The 21,547-nt window shown below is 39.6% G+C and overlaps 1 pseudogene; it reads left to right on the forward strand.

Moving 5' to 3' along the window:
- Positions 1-1,927: 1,927 nt before the first annotated feature.
- LOC132859452 (NLR family CARD domain-containing protein 3-like) lies at positions 1,928-7,799 on the forward strand (annotated as a pseudogene).
- Positions 7,800-21,547: the final 13,748 nt, after the last annotated feature.

Genomic DNA, 21,547 nt, shown 5'->3' on the forward strand with positions numbered 1-21,547 from the left:
AATTGTATAATTGATATCAGGTCTTGACATGTTTGTCAGTTGAGTTCAATATAAATTTTCTTTCAATAGTTTGTTTTGAATGACTTGTCGTCGTCCCCCGCCCCCCCTTAAATGATGGCTACGCCCCTGCTCGGAAGCGTCCGAAAGAAACAGTTCTCAGTTCAGTGTACTCAGAGCCGATCGGCCCTATACGCTCACTACGCAAGTTGCGTAGGGCCCCACAAATTACGCAAGGCCCGCCTCCCCCTGCCTCATTTTACAGCGGGTGTTAATGTTTACTGTGTAGATGACGATATGAAGCGGAGCTATCCATCTGGCCATGAAAACAGAAAAAAGAAACAAAATTAGAGTGAAATGCGAGAACAGCAATCAGGTAAACTTGTGTTCTCTTCAAGTTTGATGTCAACAAGAGCAAATAACAGTAAAGTTAAGTTGATGTGATTCTGTCTGTAAATTAGCTGTGCAGTGCTGCCACTGCATCTCTTGTCCTGTCTGTCACACAACAATTTATTGCGTGAACATTCGTGTGAATAAACGCCCAAGGGCAACGGTGTTTATAAACAGCAGCTCGATAACCGCGCCGCGCGTGAACATGCGTTCATATGCGCGTGCGATCGTGTGGGGACCAATACAAAAAGTAGCGTGATAGCACTCCTAAATGATAATGTTTATAGTCTCTCAATCAAGGTTACAACAACGTTAATGCAATATGGAAACCAATGGATTTACATTGGAATGGGCATAATGCCAGGTCAATTTAATCCCAGAATCCAAAGCTGTGTTCTATTTCTTTATACAGACATACATACTGTATATACATATACAGTAGGTGTGTGTGTATAGTGTATATATATATATATACGTATATATATACGTATATATATATATACGTATATATATATATATATATACGTATATATATACGTATATATATATACGTATATATATACGTGTATATATATATATATATATATATATATATATATATATATACATATATATTATTCTATATATTATTTTGTTATATTTTATTATTTTCTGCTTATTTAAGATAATGTTAATATTCACTTTAAATTCAATTCAATTGCTAATTTTCAACTCAAAATTCTATTTAAAATATTCCATTCAATAAAGATTTGTTTATACCTCATTCAATTCTGTATTGTTTTACTCTTTGACCAAGAGATGGAGGAAACTTTTTTAAAAGGAGGGAGGTTTGTAGTGGGAGCAGTGAAGTGTCAAGTGTGAATGTGTGGCAAATGGTTTACATGGCTCAAGGGTCAGGTAGGAGGGCCCCTATGCAGAATTTTGCTTAGGGCCCCAGGGAGGTCAGGATCAGCTCTGAGTGTACTGATGATTCGCTGTATCGGTTCAGTGATTCACATATGCGCAGTATCAACAGCTCGAGCTCACAGTTCTCTCAGCACAACATGTCTCAGTTCAGTGTACAGGAGTTACATATACTCCGGGATATTAGTTTATTTAGAGTCGGAGGGGCTGTCAGGCATGACCGAAAGTGAGTAACTTTAGTAACTTGTGGATCAGCACTGACTCAAGACGCGAACTGTTTGGAACGAATCAGTCCGATTTGGTGAACTGGTTCATCCAGTTCACTAAAAAGAACCAGTTCAAAAGAACGATTCGTTCACGAACTGCCCATCACTAGAAAGCATGAGAAACAGAGCTTTGCATGTGCTGCTATACATGTGTTTTGTGTTCCGTTTATCAGGTTTTTGCGCTGGATTGCGTGTCTGTTCCTATACGTGCCAGTTTCGGGGAGTGAAGATCATCTTACGGAGAGGTTTCATTAGAATACCGAGTTATTTGGCCGTGTGTATGCGTGTGCGGATGCCAATGTGGACCGGTGTAGCCATTAGCAAGAAGCTAACTCACCACGTGTACCCGGGGCCTGTTCTTCTGGAAAGATCCGCGTGTGCTTGTGTTTCAAAGTGAGTAATGCTTATTTTGTTTAAATTGGATATCTTATTTGAGGTTTAAGGTGGTGTTATTGTGAAACATGTTTTGTTTTCTTTTACAGTCCTGCCACTACCGTATTACTTTTGGGATTACTTTTGATACTAAATTGGATTACTTTTGTTACTAAGTTCTAGTTCTTTTACTAGTAAACGGCATTGCTTTTGTTATTTCTTTTATGACTTTGGTTATTGATTTTATTATTTGTTTATTGGGAAATTAGAACAAGTATAGTTAAGAAACATGTACATTAAGTTGATTTGTAAAGGTGATATGTATATCACGATTTAAACAGAGAAAAAAACTGTTAATTTGGATTGTTAATTTTATTTCTGTTTTTCATTTCGTGACCCTTTGGAGGGCTGATTCTCTGTCTCAAATACACTTAGTTTTCGGGAATAAAAGAACCCCATTTGTATTTGTTGGTCCTGTTCATCATTTCCAGCGGCCACACTACTTACTGCAGTAAAACTCCAGCAGGCTACTTCACCTACTCTCACCTTGATATCTCTGTGATGTAGCTCTCTGGCTAATAGTTTTCAAACAGACAGGAGCAAAGCAAATGATCCCAATTAGATGATCATATTTTGTAAGGCTAGACAGGACCTTAGATAGGTCATCTATGGCAGGTGTTACAAAAAGAAAACCCTACCTTCAGGGCTGGGATTCTGGGGAGCCTTGACTCTGGTGTTTGCCTGGCCTATGCTAACTTCCAAGTTTTTCTCAATGGGGTCTAGATACTATAGCAAAAGCGTACAGAATCCAATTTGTAGGTCCTTTGTACACAGGGACTGGAACAGGTTTGGTCTCTTAGTTCCTGTGCAATGCTACTGTAATGAGTCTGTCTGTGTTTTGCCCTGATTCTGTCTGCTGTCTTGCCCTGCTGTTAATTGTTTGCTCCGCCCACTCGTTTGTTGCCATGGACACTCATTGAACTCATTCATTCCCTCTCGTTTGTTGTCTTAGTTACTCATTGTCTCTGCTTTGTGATTGGTTCCTGTCTAATATTTATACACTGTTTGTTCACTTCCCTGTTGCTAGTCGTTGTATGTGTTTCTGTTTCCTGTTAGCTAGGTGTTCTGCCTAGTCTTGCCTACCTGTCTGTGTTCCTGTTTCTTGTTTTGTTTATTAAATGTTTAACTGCAATTGGATCCTCACTCGCCTTTGCCTCATCGCTACAGTGTATTTAGTGAGTAAATATAAAATGAACTTAAATAAAGGCTCCTCTAGTGAAAAAAGCTACCACAGTCACCATTGAGCATAAAAAAGTAATTCTGTTTATTGTATGTAAAAAATCCACATTCAGTTAGGAAGTGAATTTAAAACTGTAAAGATTGTAAATAAATGATTAAAGAAGTGTCCATAATGTTGTACAGTAAACTCCAGGGAAAGAGATCAGAATCACCAACACCCAGTTGTATCTCCATGAAGAGTCATGAGTCTATGGATCATCATCCGGAGTTTAAAGTTGTAGACTCCTCACTTCTACACAGGTACTTGACTTTTAATGTCAATGCTAAAGGCACACTTATAGGGTAATTTAACGAGATAAACAGGGTGCAAATTAAATACTACTACACTAGACATTTTGACTTTAATAAAGCCACTATTATGTGTTTAAAATTCGCTGTCTTTTTTTGGGGGAAATGTTTTGATTGGAATCTGTGCTTGTGGTATCTTTCTTCAAATGACATGTTGCTTTGTAATGCAGTGAAATTTATATGATAGAGCATTCAAATATGGCATAAGTGTCCAAATAATAGTCTATATACTACAGAGTATATTGGTTAGATTACTGAAAACAGATGATTAAGTCTAATAAATGAATAAATGAACTCTTCCTGCTTCTCCATATCACAGGCACGACCCAGAATCTGCTGCTTTAAATGAATTCCAGAAAAAAGTTGAAATTAAATCTGATGAAGAAGTTTCAGTGTTTGAATGGAGTGATAATAAACCCAAACACCCCTGAATGAGATCTACACAGAGCTCTACATCACAGAGGGAGACAGTGGAGAAATCAATAATGCACATGAGGTGAGACAGATCGATGCAGCATCCAGGAGAACAACAACAGAGGAAACACCAATCAAATGCAATGACATGTATCCCTTTATCTGAACAAGACAAACCTATCAGAACTGTGCTGACAAAGGGAGTCGCTGGCATCGGAAAAACAGTCTCTGTGCAGAAGTTCATTCTGGACTGGGCTGAAGGGAAGGCAAATCAGGATGTCCACCTCATATTTCCACTTCCTTTCAGAGAGCTGAATTTGATGAAGGACCAGAATCTGAGTCTGATGGAGCGCCTTCATGTCTTTTTTAAGGAAACAAAAGAAACAGAAATGTCCAGTGTGGAAAAGGTTTTGTTCATTTTTGACGGATTGGACGAGTGTCATTTTCCTCTAGATTTCCAGAACACAGTGAGAGTGTGTGATGTAACTGAATCAGCATCAGTGCCTGTGCTGCTGATAAACCTGATCAAAGGGAATCTGCTTCCATCTGCTGTCATCTGGATCACCTCCAGACCTGCAGCAGCTGATCAAATCCCCTCTGAGTGTGTGAATCAAGTCACAGAGGTACAAGGGTTCAATGACCCACAGAAGGAGGAGTACTTCAGGAAGAGAATCAGTGATCAGAGCCTGGCCAATAACATCATCACACACCTGAAGTCATTAAGAAGCCTCTACATCATGTGTCACATCCCAGTCTTCTTCTGGATTTCAGCCACTGTTCTAGAGAGAATGTTGGGTGAAGCAGAGAGTGAAGAGATCCCCAAGACTCTGACTCAAATGTACACACACTTCCTCATCATTCAGACAAACATCATAAGAGAAAAATACTCAAAGAAGCAGCAGGGTGAAGAAGAAATGCTTCTTAAACTGGGACAACTGGCTTTTCAGCAGCTGAAGAAAGGGAACCTGATCTTCTATAATGGAGACCTAAGAGAGTGTGGTATTGATGTGAGAGAAGCAGCAGTGTACTCAGGTGTGTGTACTCAGATCTTCAGAGAGGTGTTTGGGCTTCACCATTGTAAAGTGTACCGCTTTGTTCATCTGAGTGTTCAGGAGCATCTCGCAGCTCTGTATGTGCACCTGACCTTCATGATGGAGAAGAGAAATGTTCTGATACAAAAGCCGGACTTTACTTGGTGGACGATGCTGATGATGGTGATAAATATTTTTAAATTCATATGCATCTCACATGTACTGAAAGAGTGCTGTAGATCAGGTTTTAAAAAGTCAGACTGGACATCTGGATCTTTTCCTTCGCTTTCTTGTAGGTCTCTCACTGGAACTCAATCAGAAACTCTTACATGTTTTAGTAACACAGACAGGAAGTAGCTCCCAGAGCATAAAGGAAACCGTTCAGTACATTAAGAAGAAGATCAGTAAAGATCTTCCTACAGAGAAATCTATCAATCTGTTACACCTTCTGAATGGACTGGGTGATAATTCTCTAGTGGAGGAAAAACAACACTACCTGAAATCTGGAAAACAAAGAGAACTTTCTTCTCCACAGTGGTCTGCTCTGGTGTTTGTTACTGACATCAGCACAGGAGCTGGGTGAATTTGACTTGAGAAAATATTTCAGTACAGATAAGATAACAGAAGATGTTGTTCTGAAGATGATGCCTGTGATTACAGCATCCAGAAAAGCAATGTAAGTAAATACATATGTGCTTCAGATATCACTGTGTAACAGTAACTCCATCGAGTCATTCCTTATCTCTAGAGTCTAACATTCACTCCTTCAGAATATTATTTGCAAAGTAACTGATTCAGTAGTATTATGACCTTTTTGTACGTGGTCTAGGGTAAGGCGTAACATTTATGGCTGTGGTGTTCTTTTGTGGGTGTAGTAGGGCAAAGAAATGCAGGGACAAGAAATAACCATGAAATGTGGTTTATTGTCCAGGTGAAAAAAACGGGACAACTCTAACAAAACTATAAAAATGTTAACCAAGAGAAAATGAGACGGTAGTGACGCCAAAGTAAATAAAGAAAAATAACAAAACCAATACTAACTGTTTAACCCCCCAACCTAACTAATGAAAATAAGCGCCGTATACTTCCCTACTCTATCCTACTTAACAAAACATAAAGGGGTGGCGTACACCTCTTACCTAGTGTATCTAACACCGAGTTACCTACGTGTGGTATTATGGAAGTCACGCGACATCTTCTCTGTCCCACTTCCTCTGGTATGAACAAAAGGAGTAAAAGCTCCTTAGACAGAGAGAGGAAATGCGACCCCAAGGTTTTTAAGGTAACAGTGTAATTAATTATCATACAAACTGAGTAACATGCAACAACAGCAAAAAGGAGAAGCAGAAGGGTCTCCCCTTTGTCGAATTAGTATACACCCTGAGTAACGTGGCAACAACAGCAAAAGGCAAAGCGGAAGGGTCTCCCGTCGCTTCTTTTCCTGCCGCTTTTATATCCGCCGGATATATGAAGTTCATTGCCAGCGGATAGGTCAAGCCAAAAGATGATTGACATCTCCCCAAGCCAATCAGGCACTCACACAAAACACCTTTAGGGATGTAACAAGTAGGCATCTAGCTCACACTCACTCACTTTCTTTTATTTTTTACAAATTGTAGCATCCTCCTCCAAGACATAAAATCAGGACAGTTTTTCTGGTATTCAAAAAGGGAAATTAACACCAGGTTACGTATGTAACCCGGTTCCCTGAGATAGGAACGAGATGCTGCGTCAGTGCTGACGCTATGGGAACACTTGTGCCAGAGGCCATGAGAGAGTACGAGCAGACTGGGAACAGACCATCAAAGGCTCTGCAGGACCTGGGACCTATGAGTGGGGTCCAAGTCCAGGTTATAGAACCTGATGAAGGTGTGCGGAGAGGACCAACCTGCCGCAACACAAACATCTCCAAAAGGAACACCCCTGGCCAAGGCACTGGAAGAGGCAATACCCCTTGCGGAGTGAGCCCTGATGCCGAGAGGCAAGACCGCACACCTCATAGGCCTGAGCTAATGGCCTCCACTACCCAGTGCGCCAGGCACTGCTTGGAAACCGGATTACCCTTATTCCGGGCCCCCAAGACAGACAAAAAGGGGCGGAGGAGTTACTCCATTAGCTAGACCAGTGGACATAAGTCCTCAAGGCCCTCAGTGGGAAAATGCAGCCTCTCCTGTTCCGCCGACTCATGGGGCGGGGGACAGAAGGCCCACAGTATGATTGGACAGCCAGCCATCCTGGGCACCTTAGGGACATATCCTGCCCCAGGGTGCAGAAAATCCTTGGACATGCCAGGGGAAAATTCTAGGTAGGCGGGGGGTGATCAACAAGGCCTGCAAATCCCCCACTCTCTTGAGAGAGGCCAAGGCTAGGAGCAGAGCCAACTCCAGGGTCAGAAACTTCTCAGAGGCTGACTCCATGGGCCCAAAGGGGGGCTTCCAGCAGCACCTCCAGGACCACAGAGAGGTCCCAGGAAGAAAGGTGCAGTCTGCAGGAAGGCCTCAGCCGCCTGACACTATGCAGAAAGCGAGAGACCAGAGGGTGCCTACCCAAGGAGGCCCCGAGGACAGGTTCGTGGTTCGCAGTGATGGCGGCCACGTACACCTTTAGAGTAGATGGGGACAGGCCCCGAGAAAAGCAAGACCAAATCCGCTCCACCATGTGGGGGTGGAGATGTCACTCCCCGGGCCTCAGCACCTGCCTCGAGAGGAAGTCTGCCTCCCTATTTACATGCCCTGGGATGAAAATCACTCTCAGTGAAAGGAACCTGGTCTCTGCCCAGAGCAGAATCTGCTGTGCCAACCTGAAATGGGGCGCAAACACAGACCGCCCTGATGATTGATATGGGGAACCACCGCAGTGCTGTCTGTCTGTACTAAGACATGGCAGCCCCTGAGGTGTGGAAGAAAGTGTTAGAAACACAGCCCTCATCTCCAGGCAGTTTATGTGCCACGAGAGATATGGGCCCTCCCATAGACCCTGGGCAGACGGCCATTCTAGGCCCCTCCCCAACCCGAAAGCAAGGCATCCATCGGAAGAGACCTGCGACGGTGACACGCCCCTAGAGTGGGACCCAAAAATCAGACACAGCCCCCCGTCCTTCTTGGGAACAACGAAATATCGGCTTTAAAGGAGATATTTTGTTGTGTATGCCTATGGTTTTTTTTTGTGTGTTTCATTTTAATGTGAATGTTTTGATATTTATTCATTGAATGTGCATGGGGGGGGCACGGTGGCTTAGTGGTTAGCACGTTTGCCTCACACCTCCAGGGTCGGGGTTCGATTCCCGCCTCCGCCTTGTGTGTGTGGAGTTTGCATGTTCTCCCCGTGCTTCGGGGGTTTCCTCCGGGTACTCCGGTTTCCTCCCCCGGTCCAAAGACATGCATGGTAGGTTGATTGGCATCTCTGGAAAATTGTCCCTAGTGTGTGATTGCGTGAGTGAATGAGTGTGTGTGTGTGTGTGCCCTGCGATGGGTTGGCACTCCGTCCAGGGTGTATCCTGCCTTGATGCCCGATGACGCCTGAGATAGGCACAGGCTCCCCGTGACCCGAGGTAGTTCGGATAAGCGGTAGAAGATGAATGAATGAATGTGCATGTACATATTAATATATTTAGTGTTTTATCTTGAAGACTCACAAGTCATTTTTCACACTGTAATCTAATAGTATGGATTCCAAAGAGCACAAAGGCTGTAAATCATTTTTTTGTTGTTTTTGTTTATTTAATTTTAATATTAGTTGGTAAAACAAGTGATAGTTATGGTAGTAACAGGTAACGACTAATCATATAAAAATAAATATTGTTTAACTTCTTTTTCATTTACTTGAAATGTACCTTTTTGTTGAGAGCTGTCAGGGAGTAGGGGCATTTCATTTATCTTGATCCAGGAAGAGAGGAGCATTACATGCAATATTACTTTAGGGTGTCATCGTGTAATACTGTAATACTATACTTGAATCCTACCCCTGTCGATCGGTGGTGTCCAAGAACAATAAGATGAAAAAATAAAAATAAAAAGGGGACTAAAAACTTGGGGAGCAGGGACCAAGATCTTTTCATTGTCCAATCTAACAGGGCATTGAATGCAATTGATTCCCCTACACAACGGGTGAAATAATCCCCGTTACATGCAGAATGAAAAAAAATGAAGATCATTTCAGTAATCAGGAAGTGCATCACTTAAAGAAAATCCTCTCATGAATACAGAATTGATTGATAACTTTTTTTTAATTGGGGAAAAAGAATGGGCAGTAAGGATGCACAATAAGAGTAAAAATAATAAACTAAATTATTGTGCTCCAAATTTTAATCACAATTAATTCACGATTATTCTATAGACTCTAATGAGGAAAACCATATTATTCAATCACGAATGCACAAAACCCATACTATACAGTATGTGAAGGTTTTTGACTAGAAACACAAGCAAGTAATAATATTCCAAACTAAACAGTTAAACTAAATCTTACTCATTATGATAATTTTTAATGACATTGTTAATTAGAATAATAAAATAATTTTACAAATACATTATCTTTAAAGTAAGTCTTAGACCAAGATCAAAATCTGTTATTGAAGTGTGTCATTGTGTCTCTCCACAGGTTATGTTGGTTTGGTGTCTCAGATGAAGGCTGTGCTGCTCTGACTTCAGCTCTGAGATCAAACCCCTCACACCTGAGAGAACTGGATCTGTCCTTTAATAAACTAGAAGACTCAGGAGTGAAGATTCTCTCTGCTGTACTGGAGAATCCTCACTGTAAACTGGAGAAACTGAGGTAAGGTAATCTCTCTGTGTCTTATAGAGGAGCAGGTCATGTGACTCTCATCTCAAATAGTGAGACTAAAGCAGAATCTTTTGGTTCATCAAAATCCTGAGGAGTAAGGTTGTTTACAAATGATCTATGATGTCCTATCTGAAGCCATAGAATTAAATATTTGATTGATTTAATAAACACAGTTTATTCTGGGCACAAATTCTAGTGTCCCTTTATAAAAATATCTTTCTCACAGCTATAATTCTTGTTTTGGTAATGGATCAGGTAACCAAGATGCTTTCTCTCTCTGGTGGAAACAGTTTAAACAGTAGCCCAAATCTAAACTCGGAAAAAAAGCATTTCTTAGCATAGTTCGTAAACAGTACTCGGGTAAACTTGTAAAACAGTTTAGCGACATGGAGCCACATGATTGGTCAGTTTCTAACGTGTTACTAGGCCGTTAGCTAATATTCGGTTGATGGTAATATTGTACACAATAATGTCAGTAAGCATGAAATATTGTGGACAGTAGTGATGGCATGTTCACCTTTCAGATTTTTTTATTGCACTTAAGCCATATGTGGTTTGCAAAAATTGGGTGTGAACAGAGGCACTTTTCTACTCAGCAAGTTAGCATAATATCTAATTCCTCTTAATCCATTCTAACCACATCAGAACTGTCACACTACATAAGGTAAAAATGGTTATGAATGGTCTTTTGTTTATTTAAAAATAAATAAGCTGCATTTATTTATTTTTTTGGACACAGTGATAAGTATGTGATGCTTATATTTGTTTTTTGTTTTTCAGCCACCTTCCGTGAATGGCTAGAGCAAAAAAATATTGCAAAGGAGGAATTGGAAGGCAGGGCCTTAAAGTCTGGCCGTTATATCACAGAAAAGATTATGGACATTAACAAACAAAAAAAGAAAGTCATGTAAATGATAGGAATATCCAGAATGTTTTTCTTTATTAAAAAGTGAATTAGAATTCTGTAGAAAATTGTCTTGGTCTTTATTTAACTATGAATATGCACTAAGAAATGTGATATGTAACAAATGGGTTTTGATGTCTTGCTGGGATTATACTAGCATCCAAAAGACAACATATCTTGACCCACCAGCATCCCAGGCTGGTCGTCCAGCACACCAGCAACCAGCACCTAATGCTGGACCAGCACACCAGCATCCCAGGCTGGTTGGCCAGCATACCAGCAACCAGCACCTAATGCTGGACCTGCACACCAGCAACCCAGGCTGGTTGGCCAGCATACCAGCAACCAGCACCTAATGCTGGACCAGCACACCAGCATCCCAGGCTGGTCGGCCAGTACACCAGCATCCCAGGCTGGTTGGCCAGCACACCAGCAACCAGCAACTAATGCTGGACCAGCATACCACTATCCCAAGCTGGCCCCAGCATGCAAAGGTTTTTCAGGAATGATTGCCAGGCTTCTGCAAAATTAAGTACAACTAAAAAATGGCAACGGCAGAGTTTTCTCTAATTTTTTGTGAGAAACAATTGAACAGTTCTGCACATATCTGATTTGCAATACCGACTATAAGTAGAACCTGGGAAGCCTGGTCACTGTTTGTCAAAGATACTTATAGAAGATTGTGTCTTTTCATTAGTGGTGTACATCAGGACCCTGGCATATACATTGTCTTGAGCTCCAAAATAAAATCATATTTCTACTTTATTTATTTACAAATACCATGAATAGTACACAGAGTACGTCTTTGAAGGGATCTATAAAAAAACAACACTTAATTACTTTTGAAAATGTAACCCTCTTACTAGTTGTTTCTTTTACTACAAATATGCTCCAGTCATAGTTATTTAAAAGCTATTTTTAATATCTGCCATATTCAGATATTTGTGGCTGAAAAGGTTTGTTTGTAATAAGGTTTAAGTACACTATTCATTAAACTGTGTTGTGTTTAAAGAGATTAACATTTTTTTTTTTGTGATCTGAAAATGTGTGTGTATCCCTTTAGTTCGTCAATGGTGGCGAAAGAGTTGAGAAAAAACCCCGTGCATACACTAAAGTTTGGTGTAAATGCACCTGGAAGACATGTGCTGGTTACTATCTAGTTTTTATCTTTTCTGTGATTGGATGTTTATTATTTTATATCCACCTATGCATATGAGAGTGTAATGCGATTGGTGGTTAATGAGTCAATCAAAGGAGAGAGAGATTGGGACGAGTCGCGTTCGAGAGAGTTCGGAAGCAGAAACGCTCGTGCTAGAGAAAAAACAAAGACAAAATTTAAAATAACCGTTAAACGTGAGTTATATGGATTTGTTTCTTTGTGAAAGTGTTTTGTTTGTTTATGTAGTAATGTTAACCCAGGATATGTGTTAATGGACTGTGATTTCATCTTATCAACTGTTGGTGAGACCATTTTTTCCTTGGAGAAGAAACTGCCCGTTTGTGTTGATCCGGTGTGCCTCTACGTAACGTTACAGGACGGATATACAACATTCGGCGTATTACCGTGGTGTTGTGCTATTTAATACTTTGAGTTTGACACTTAGAGAGATCAGTTTGAGTTCAAGTTGTGATCGGGCGAGTGAAAAGCACTCGGTGGCGAAAACTTGCATTCATCAAGACTGTTCGGTTTGCCTTGGGTCACGAGAAACGTACCACTATTCACAGAGGATTGTGAGTGATCACCAGAGCAAAGAGACCTGTTATTGGTTTGGTTTTGGCTCATTTGAGTGAAGAGGCCAATTGTAAACATTTCCAAGGCCACAACGCACTCAAGCAACGACACAGGCCTGCATCGGGGGGTTGGGTGAGTGAGTGTTTGCTTGTGTGAGTGGGCCCACTAAGATTTTATTTTGAAATTTACACTTTGTGTAATTTATGTGTTGGTTTAAAGTTTACAGTTGCACCGTTACTAAAATAGTTAACAGTAAGAGTGGTTAAGTATTTTCCTTTGAGTGCATATTCCTTGCTGGGTGTTTAAGTATATTGCAAAGGGAAGTGTTTGGACTGTTTACATTGGATTGGACACTAATTTTGTTTGTTATAATACCTATTGGTTATTGTTATTCATTCTTATATGTTGTAACACATGTCAACTTACTTACTTAAACATATACATATACAAATTCTATAATTCACCTTGCAACATTTTATATCGGTAAAAATAAATACAAAACTGTTTTTTTTAAGAATGTTTCTTTATTGTGTATTTCAGAGTTTAGTTATCAGAGTATAGTAATTTCTTTAGTCGAGAGACCCCAAGTTATTGAACCTGTCGCCCCACCCTAAAGAGCTTAGACTTGACACAACTAAGTAGGGCAGGGGGCGTTACAAAAATATAAACTAATTGATTGAGGTATTTATGTATAATGAAATGATTCATGTTGATACTGAAAGCATGACTCAGCAAAATAATAGATACTTTATAGCATGTCCAGTACAATATTCTTATCAAAAACTATCTTGTACAAATGATTATATGTTGAAATATGAAAATAATGATGAATTATTCCAGCAACCCAGTGTTTTTCAGTGTTTCCAGGGCATAGTGGCAGGCTTATTTGCATATTTACAAATTCATATAGAGTAGCCCAGTCTATAGAAATGTACAATTGAGTCACATTCACTTCCCAGTGATTGAAACATCTCAGTTTAACTCAGCAATTATAGACTCCAAAAAAAATCATACTATATTGTTTCAAAATATACTTTATTGGATGTAAAATATGACTAATAAATACAATATGGGTAATGGCGTTCATTTTTAATTATTGATAATATTACTAAACTGTGTATGTGTTTAACTTTCTTTAATGTTGTGGTTATTGTTAGCTAACTGCTGTTAGCTTGATTTCTGTCCATATGTCTATTGTACCCCAAACAACAACCCATCATTTTAGGAGAAAAGAACACCAAACCAGAGTTCTAAACATATTTACAAGCATACTGAAACTGTACAATGTGCAAGTAAGCAGTAGTTATTATGAATTCAGTTGACAGGATATAGTCACATTCTCTCAGGACATACATCTCATCATTGTTTACTGGTGGTGTGTTTCTGAGCTTTGAATTCCTGCATCATTGTACACTGTGTATAATAATTTGCAGTCTGATTCATTATGCAGGATGAAACACACTTCTCTTATTTCTGTCTTTAATCTGTTATAACAAAAGAAGTGATGTGCTTATAACAATGTTCACTCTTTCCCATTGTGGTAATAAAGGAATACAGGAGACTTCATCAAGAAAAACATGTGAATTAAAAAGAAAAAAAAACTAAAAGAAAAATGTGAATTAATCAGCACAAAGTGGACTGTGGTACTTCATGTCTCTGCTCCAACAGAAACATTATCATCTCCTGTTTATAATGAATCATTCAACATTTCTTCATTCTTACTAACATCTGTTCTAACATTTAACTAGAACAAATGAGAACTTCCACAAGTTCTAACAGGATAATGAGCAGATCTTTTCCCATCACATCACTGCTCTTATCCTCTTATGCTCTACTGTGTCATTTAGATCTTGTTCTACATTTATATTAAGTGCAGACTTTAAGAACAAACTGAGGTGAAAATTACAGGAATGACAGAAGACACAATGTTTGTTAACAATCACTCGAACTCATTTGTGACATTTTGTAGACTGTCTGAATCCCTGTTTTCTGCCTTCACATGAATTTCACATCAACACAGTTTACTGAACACAAAACACCATTAAAGACAATTGTAAGAAAAGTTCAGATTAAATATAGGGAACTGGCAAACAGTGTTTTTTTTTTTGTTTTTTTTTTACCTAAGCTGTTAATTTGATATGTATTGAAACTTAAGAGAATTGTACAAAGTAATGATTAAGAGGTCATCACTCTGTCCATTAGAGCACCCTTTAGAGTCTCCTAGATTATTCTGGGACAGATTCAGGTGTCTTTGATCTGAGGGGTTTGATCTCAGAGCTAAATTAAGAGCAGCACAGCCTTCATCTGAGACACTACAATTATACAACCTGCACAGAGACACAATGACACAATCCTTACTTTTTATAGACAGGAGAATTACAAGATTTTGATCCCTACTGGACCATAAGTACCCCAAAATGTCACAAAAGTTAAGAAAATTGTTCACATTCACATATTACTCATTAACAGTGATAAGCGTTCTATTTGTATTTTTTATTGTAACCATTTTATTCTACTTTTATGTCACAGACAATTGAAAAGCATTTCTTCACACATCCTATCAAAATAAAGTATTAACATGAACATTAGACCATGATTTATCATTACACTTTAAAATATAATTTTACCTCAGTGTCTCCAGTTTACAGTGAGGATTCTCCAGTATAGCAGAGAGAATCTTCACTCCTGAGTCTCCTAGATTATTACCAGACAGATTCAGGTCTCTCAGGTGTGAGGGGTTTGATCTCAGAGCTGAAATTAGAGCAGCGCAGACTTCATCTGAGGCAACACAATCACGCAACCTGTAGAAAGACACAATAACCCTTTTCACAAACAAATTTTTATCTTAGCTAAAGATTTACTTTAAAGATTATGTGTTTGTGAGGATATAATATCAACAGTTTATTCTAATTAACAATGTCAGTGAAAAAGTGTTGTATTTATTTTCTGCTATCTGATGTGTGATATTAAATTATCAGCATCTGAAGCTGAACATACAGAGAGAGAGAGAGAGATTTAAAATTACATTAAATGAATTAATTAAATAAATTATAACAAATAAATAAATAAATACAACAAATAAATACAACAAAGAATATCAATGACAAAAATAAACACACATCATTTTAAGAGGTATACAAACTCTAAATTGTAATCCATGACTTCAGATAAAGCCCCTACATAGCACTAAATAAAAAAATTATAATAAAATAACAAGATAAATCAAAAATGCCTCGGGTTGAGAGGCATCCAGAAATTGAGAGAAGCAGTGGAGAGGGATTAACATAACCCATAAACAACCTTGATGACATACTGATCTTTTCCCGCTCCCTGGAGGACCACCTCCATTTTAAGCCAGCTAATATTATTCATTCATTCATTCATTCATTCATTCATTCATTTTCTGCCGCTTATCCGAACTTCTAGGGTCACGGGGAGCCTCAGGCATCATCGGCCATCACGGCAGGATACACCCTGGACGGAGTGCCAACCCATCGCAGGGCACACACACACACACTCTCATTCACTCACGCAATCAGATACTACGGACAATTTTCCAGAGATGCCAATCAACCTACCATGTATGTCTTTGGACCGGGGGAGGAAACCGGAGTACCCGGAGGAAACCCCCGAGGCACAGGGAGAACATGAAAACTCCACACACACAAGGCAGAGGTGGTAATCGAACCCCCAACCCTGGAGGTGTGAGGCGAACGTGCTCAGCTAATATTAAAGACTTTTAATTTGAAATCTGAGCTGTGTCTCGCATTTGTTTCCTTGCCTGCCATTCCTGACATAAACACATATCTCAACACTTGAAAATGTCAGTCAGTACTGTTTACACTCTGATAAAGAGGTGGAAAATAAGAGATTCTGTTGATACTAAGCCACAGTCAGGAAGGCCAAGAAAGATTTAACCCACTGCTGCCAGAAGAATTGTTCTGGATGCAAAGAAAAACCGACAAACAACATCTAGAGATATACAGGCTCTTCTAGAAAAAAAGCAGTGTTGGAGCACAAGAAGGGTTGAATTCCCAGGAGCCGCTACTGTGCCCATGCCACAAAAAGGCCCTCCTTCAGGACAGCAGCAGTGTTGACTCCTCATTATGTTTAGTGAGGAGTCAACAAGGCCTATAGTTAAAAGTACACCATCCAAACTGTAAAGCAAGGTGGGGGATCTTTTATGTCATTATCTACCTATGAACGCAATTTGTCCGCTGCAAATGATCCAAAATGCAGCTGCACAACTTGTTTTCAACATGCCTAAGTTCTTGCATACCACCCCGCTGAATTTAAAATACTAATGCTTGCTTACTAAGCCAAAAATGGACCAGCTCCCTCTTACCTCAAAGCCTGCATCGCTCCTCGCACTGCACTTCACACCCTTAGACCTACCAGCAATGCTTGACTGGTCCCAACCATCTCTCCAGGTAAGAGGTAAGAGGTAACTACAAGTCTCTTTTCTGTTCTTGCACCAAGGTTCCCCTAGAGGTCCGAACAGCTGAGTCACTGGCTATTTTCAAACGACGGTTAAAGATCTACTTTTCAAATAGCACTTTCTTCCCTGTTTGTTGTATGTGTGTATTTAAAAAATAAGTAAATAAATAAATCAATCAATAAATAATAAAAAAAAACTTTGAACAGTGATTTGGGCTCATGGTATCTTAAGGCTGTAGCCTAGTGAACCAGAGTTCATGCATTCAATGATAGAAACTGAAGCAATTTTGTACGTCGCTCTGGATAAGGGCATTTGCCAAATTATGTAAATGTAAATGATTTGGGGCTGTGTGAGCTCCAGTGGCACAGGGAAGTTAGGAAAAATTGATGCCAAGATGAATACAGCATGTTATCAGAAAATTAATTAAGGTAATTAATTAAATCAATAAGCCACTTTGGGGAGATTTCAAACATGCTGTTTGTGCAAGACCACCAAACAATTTACAGTAACTGGAGGCATTCAGGTATACCACCTGAATTTTGTTATGCATACCATATTAACTTAAGTCCTATAAGAAATAAAATGAATTTAGTTTGCTTTATCACTCATGCTTTCTTTAAAAAAAAATATACACCTTCTTGCAAAGATATGCACCTCTTGCAAATTCTCCCAAGGTATGAGGTGCACAACTGAGCACAACTGTATCTCACAAGCTTTACACAAACCTGGCCTGTATTGCAGCTTGGCATGAAGGAAGACTTTCCTGAAAAAGGAAGTGCTAGACTATTTTGATTCAAGGATATCTTGAACGACAATGACAAATAAATTAACTATTTCAAAGGAGTATGATGGCTTTCTACAGACACTGTATAATAGACTGTCCAATACATAGCACAGGTTACAAATTTCCAACTGGAGTCAACTGGTCCAAAAAGAACCACCTGTACAGTATAAGTAGTCCTCAAAATGTCCTCATTTTTCTTTGTGTAAATACAGAATAGATTTGGTACCAAGTGCAATTTGACCCAAAAGAAATCAATTAAAATTCAACTATTTTTTGGCTATAGGGGATCAGCACACATGAGCTGATACTGGACATCAGATAACAGTTAGTAAGTTATTAAATATTAACATTTGCCTTTTATATGATATTCTTGGATAAAAATATCAAATTATCAACTTGATAACTCCTTTAAAATATTTTTGTATAAACTTTTCATCTCCTTAAACCATTCCAAAATATTGGCTCCCATGATTAATTAAACATAACCATCTGCAAATTGATGTGTTAGCAGGCAGAAATCATCACCCTGGTGCATTGTTAATTCTTGGGATGTCTATGGATGATAAAAGAAATCACAATTGACAATTAACCCTGTAAAGCCCACTGTTGCAGAATTACAACATCACTTTTAACAATTTTTAAAAAAGGCCTGCAAATGTTTTTTTTTCTCAAGACCACATTTACATAGTTAATGGGTTCTTTTGTTTGTCCTCATAATGCTATTGGATAGAAGAAGTGTTTATAGGTCCAGTCATTTGGCCATGAACTCACTCTACCTGCAAACTTCGCGTTGAGCTCATCTCTATTTTTTTGCATCACTGGATTTGTCATTTATTAGACGTTTATTACAATGTCTAGAACACATATGTTTAGGTATTTTTGAAAACATTAATAAAATTTGATTCAGAGCTTGTTAAGTCCATGTTGTAATTGTACAACATTGGGCCAGAGTGGTAATCAAAATAGCCTGTGCACCTTACACATTACATAAAGACTCTGCACTTCTCACATGGTCACAAATTGAAATTTATACTGTTAGATGATTAATTGTAACTCATTTCTGTTAAATTTGCTTTTCTGTTAAATTTGTACTTAGTTTAGATTAGATCATAATTAAACACAAGAAAAAAATGTATGTGGTATTTGAAACTCCGGGGGCACGGTGGATTAGTGGTTAGCACGTTCACCTCACACCTCCAGGGTTGGGGGTTCGATTCCCGCCTCCGCCTTGTGTGTGTGGAGTTTGCATGTTCTTTCCGTGCCTCGGTTTCCTCCGGGTACTCCGGTTTCCTTCCCCTGGTCCAAAGACATGCATGGTAGGTTGATTGGCATCTCTGGAAAAATTGTCCCTAGTGAGTGAATGAGAGTGTGTGTGTGTGTGTGCCCTGCGATGGGTTGGCACTCCGTCCAGGGTGTATCCTGCCTCGATGCCCAATGACGCCTGAGATAGGCACAGGCTCCCCGTGACCCGAGGTAGTTCGGATAAGCGGTAGAAAATGAATGAATGAATGAATTTGAAACTCCATCATATAGAGCAGTATCCGAAACTCCCTGTAGCTTTGTAGTTTTTTGTTTGTTATTTAACAATCCTGAGATTTTTTTATGAGTGTTGCCCAAGTAGCAGTTTATAGCATTAGGAGATAGAAAAGCAGGCTCTGAATGTTCTGGATTTTTGGGGTGATGCCTGTTGCATTGTTCAGGGACAGGTGTAAATGGTCTTGAATATGAACCTGTGATATGGGGGGATGCATGTGTTCCTTTTAGTATGATAAGTAGAGAGCATAATAGGCCATCCAGACAGTATTGTTTGAATGTAGTAGTGGAATTTTGATTAGCATTTGCATTGAACTGATAATACTTTGATGGATAATACTTAGATCTATCTTTCAGTTAGTCTATTCTTTCAGTTTATCTACTACAATATAAGACCCATATGTATTATTCACTAATTTATTTATTTATTTTTACTTTTTCCATTTCAGAATGCCACCAGTGCTATCAGCTATTCACTGTGCAGGATGTTATCATGGGCGTAAATCCCAGGGGGAACGGAGGGGGGACATGGACTAATGGGTAACTAGCAGGGATTAGCTGCAGTCGTTAACCAAGGACTAAAACAAACCAACGTAACAAGAAATATAATTTCCTAACATTCAATATCATAAAACCAGAGGTGGGTAGAGTAGCCAAAAATTGTACTCAAGTAAAAATACTGTTACTTCAGAATAATATGACTCAAGTAAAAGTAAAAAGTAGACATCCAAATAATTACATGAACAAGAGTAAAAAAAGTACTTGGTGAAAAAACTACTCAAGTACTGAGTAACTGTTGAGTAAAGTCTGATTTATTTTTTAACACAAGACAACAATCAGACAAAAATACAAAACTAGATTTGTAATGTTCATCGAGACAAACTTTGATGTTGGCTTTGACGGTGCAAGTATTCGCAAAGGCCGGTGCTTTTTGGAGGCGAGTGGACATAAGGGTCAGTGTTACTTTTGGAGGCAAGTGGACAGAAAGATTGTGAAAGCTACTGGACCGCTAGGGTGCCAATACTTTTGGAGCGGACATGAGCATGTGACGTGATCCGAATACCCATGAGGCAGTTCCCCTCATTGTGCTGAGTGTTTTGATATGTCACATGTCCATGTTGTGCAAATTTTTTATTTTGCTTGTTTTGGGGGCGGGGCTACACGTGACGTCACGTGACGAGGCCAAAATATACGTGAGGCAGTTCCCCTCATTGTGCTGAGTGTTTTGATATGTCACATGTCCATGTTGTGCAAAATTTATGATTTCGCTTATTTTGGGGGCGGGGCTACACGTGACGTCACGTGACGTGAGCAAAATACACGTGAGGTAGCTCCCCACATTGTGCTGAGTGTTTTGATATGTCACATGTCCATGTTGTGCTAATTTTTTTAGTTTCACGTGACGACACGTGACGTGACATGACCATAACACACGTGAGGCACTTCCCCTCATTGGGCTGTGTTTTGATATATGACATGTCCATGTTGTGCAAATTTTTGATTTCGCTTATTTTGGGGCCGGGGCTATACACGTGATGTCACGCAACGTCACCAGAATACCCGGTGGGGTGCCAATACTTTTGGCAAAAAGTGGCTACTGAGGGTTTGGACATTTCATGTCAATACTGCAGTCATTATGGGATTCTACTTATTATTATACTGCATAGAACACAGGAGAGAAGCCGTGCCTGAGCTCTGCGCATGCTGCGTGTGTGAAAGCTTAGAGGAATTTTAGGAATTCCCCATTCAAGTCTATGGGACGTTCCATCGTCGACTACGGGAAAACCAAAAGTTCCGTCGGAACGCCGAGACAAAAACTTCGTCCGGAGTAACGTCCTAAAGAACCTGTCCGAGTTTGGTGTAAATCGCTCGAACACTTGCCGAGTTATAAACCTCCAAAGTTTATAATGGAAGTGGATACGAAAAAAGGCCACTTTGAGCTTCCGTACCGGGAATGCCGGAATTCTGATCGTTTAGAAAAGTAATAGCAACAAACTTCAGACCAGGGTCTACGACATATCCGAATTTGGTGCATGTGGCTCGAAAGCCCTAGGAGGAGTTACTCTTGATAAATTTTTGTCTAAGAAGAATAATAATAACTAGAACGTACATTTCCTGAAGAAAATGTGAATGTGCTTGCACGTGGCAAGTTCCCCTCATCGTGCTGAGTGTTTTGATATGTCACATGATATGTTGATATGACATGTCTATGTTGTGCTAACTTTCTGATTTCGCTTACGTTGGGGGCGGGGCTACACGTGACGTTACGTGACGTGACCAAAACACGCGTGAGGCAGTTCCCCTCATCGGGCTGAGTGTTTTGATATATGACATGTCCATGTTGTGCAAACTTTTTAATTTCGCTTATTTTGGGGGCGGGGCTACACGTGACGTCACGTTACGTGAACAAAACA

This window comes from Tachysurus vachellii, chromosome 16, assembly GCF_030014155.1.
Source record: "Tachysurus vachellii isolate PV-2020 chromosome 16, HZAU_Pvac_v1, whole genome shotgun sequence".
In the NCBI taxonomy this organism is placed as follows: Eukaryota; Metazoa; Chordata; class Actinopteri; order Siluriformes; family Bagridae; genus Tachysurus; species Tachysurus vachellii.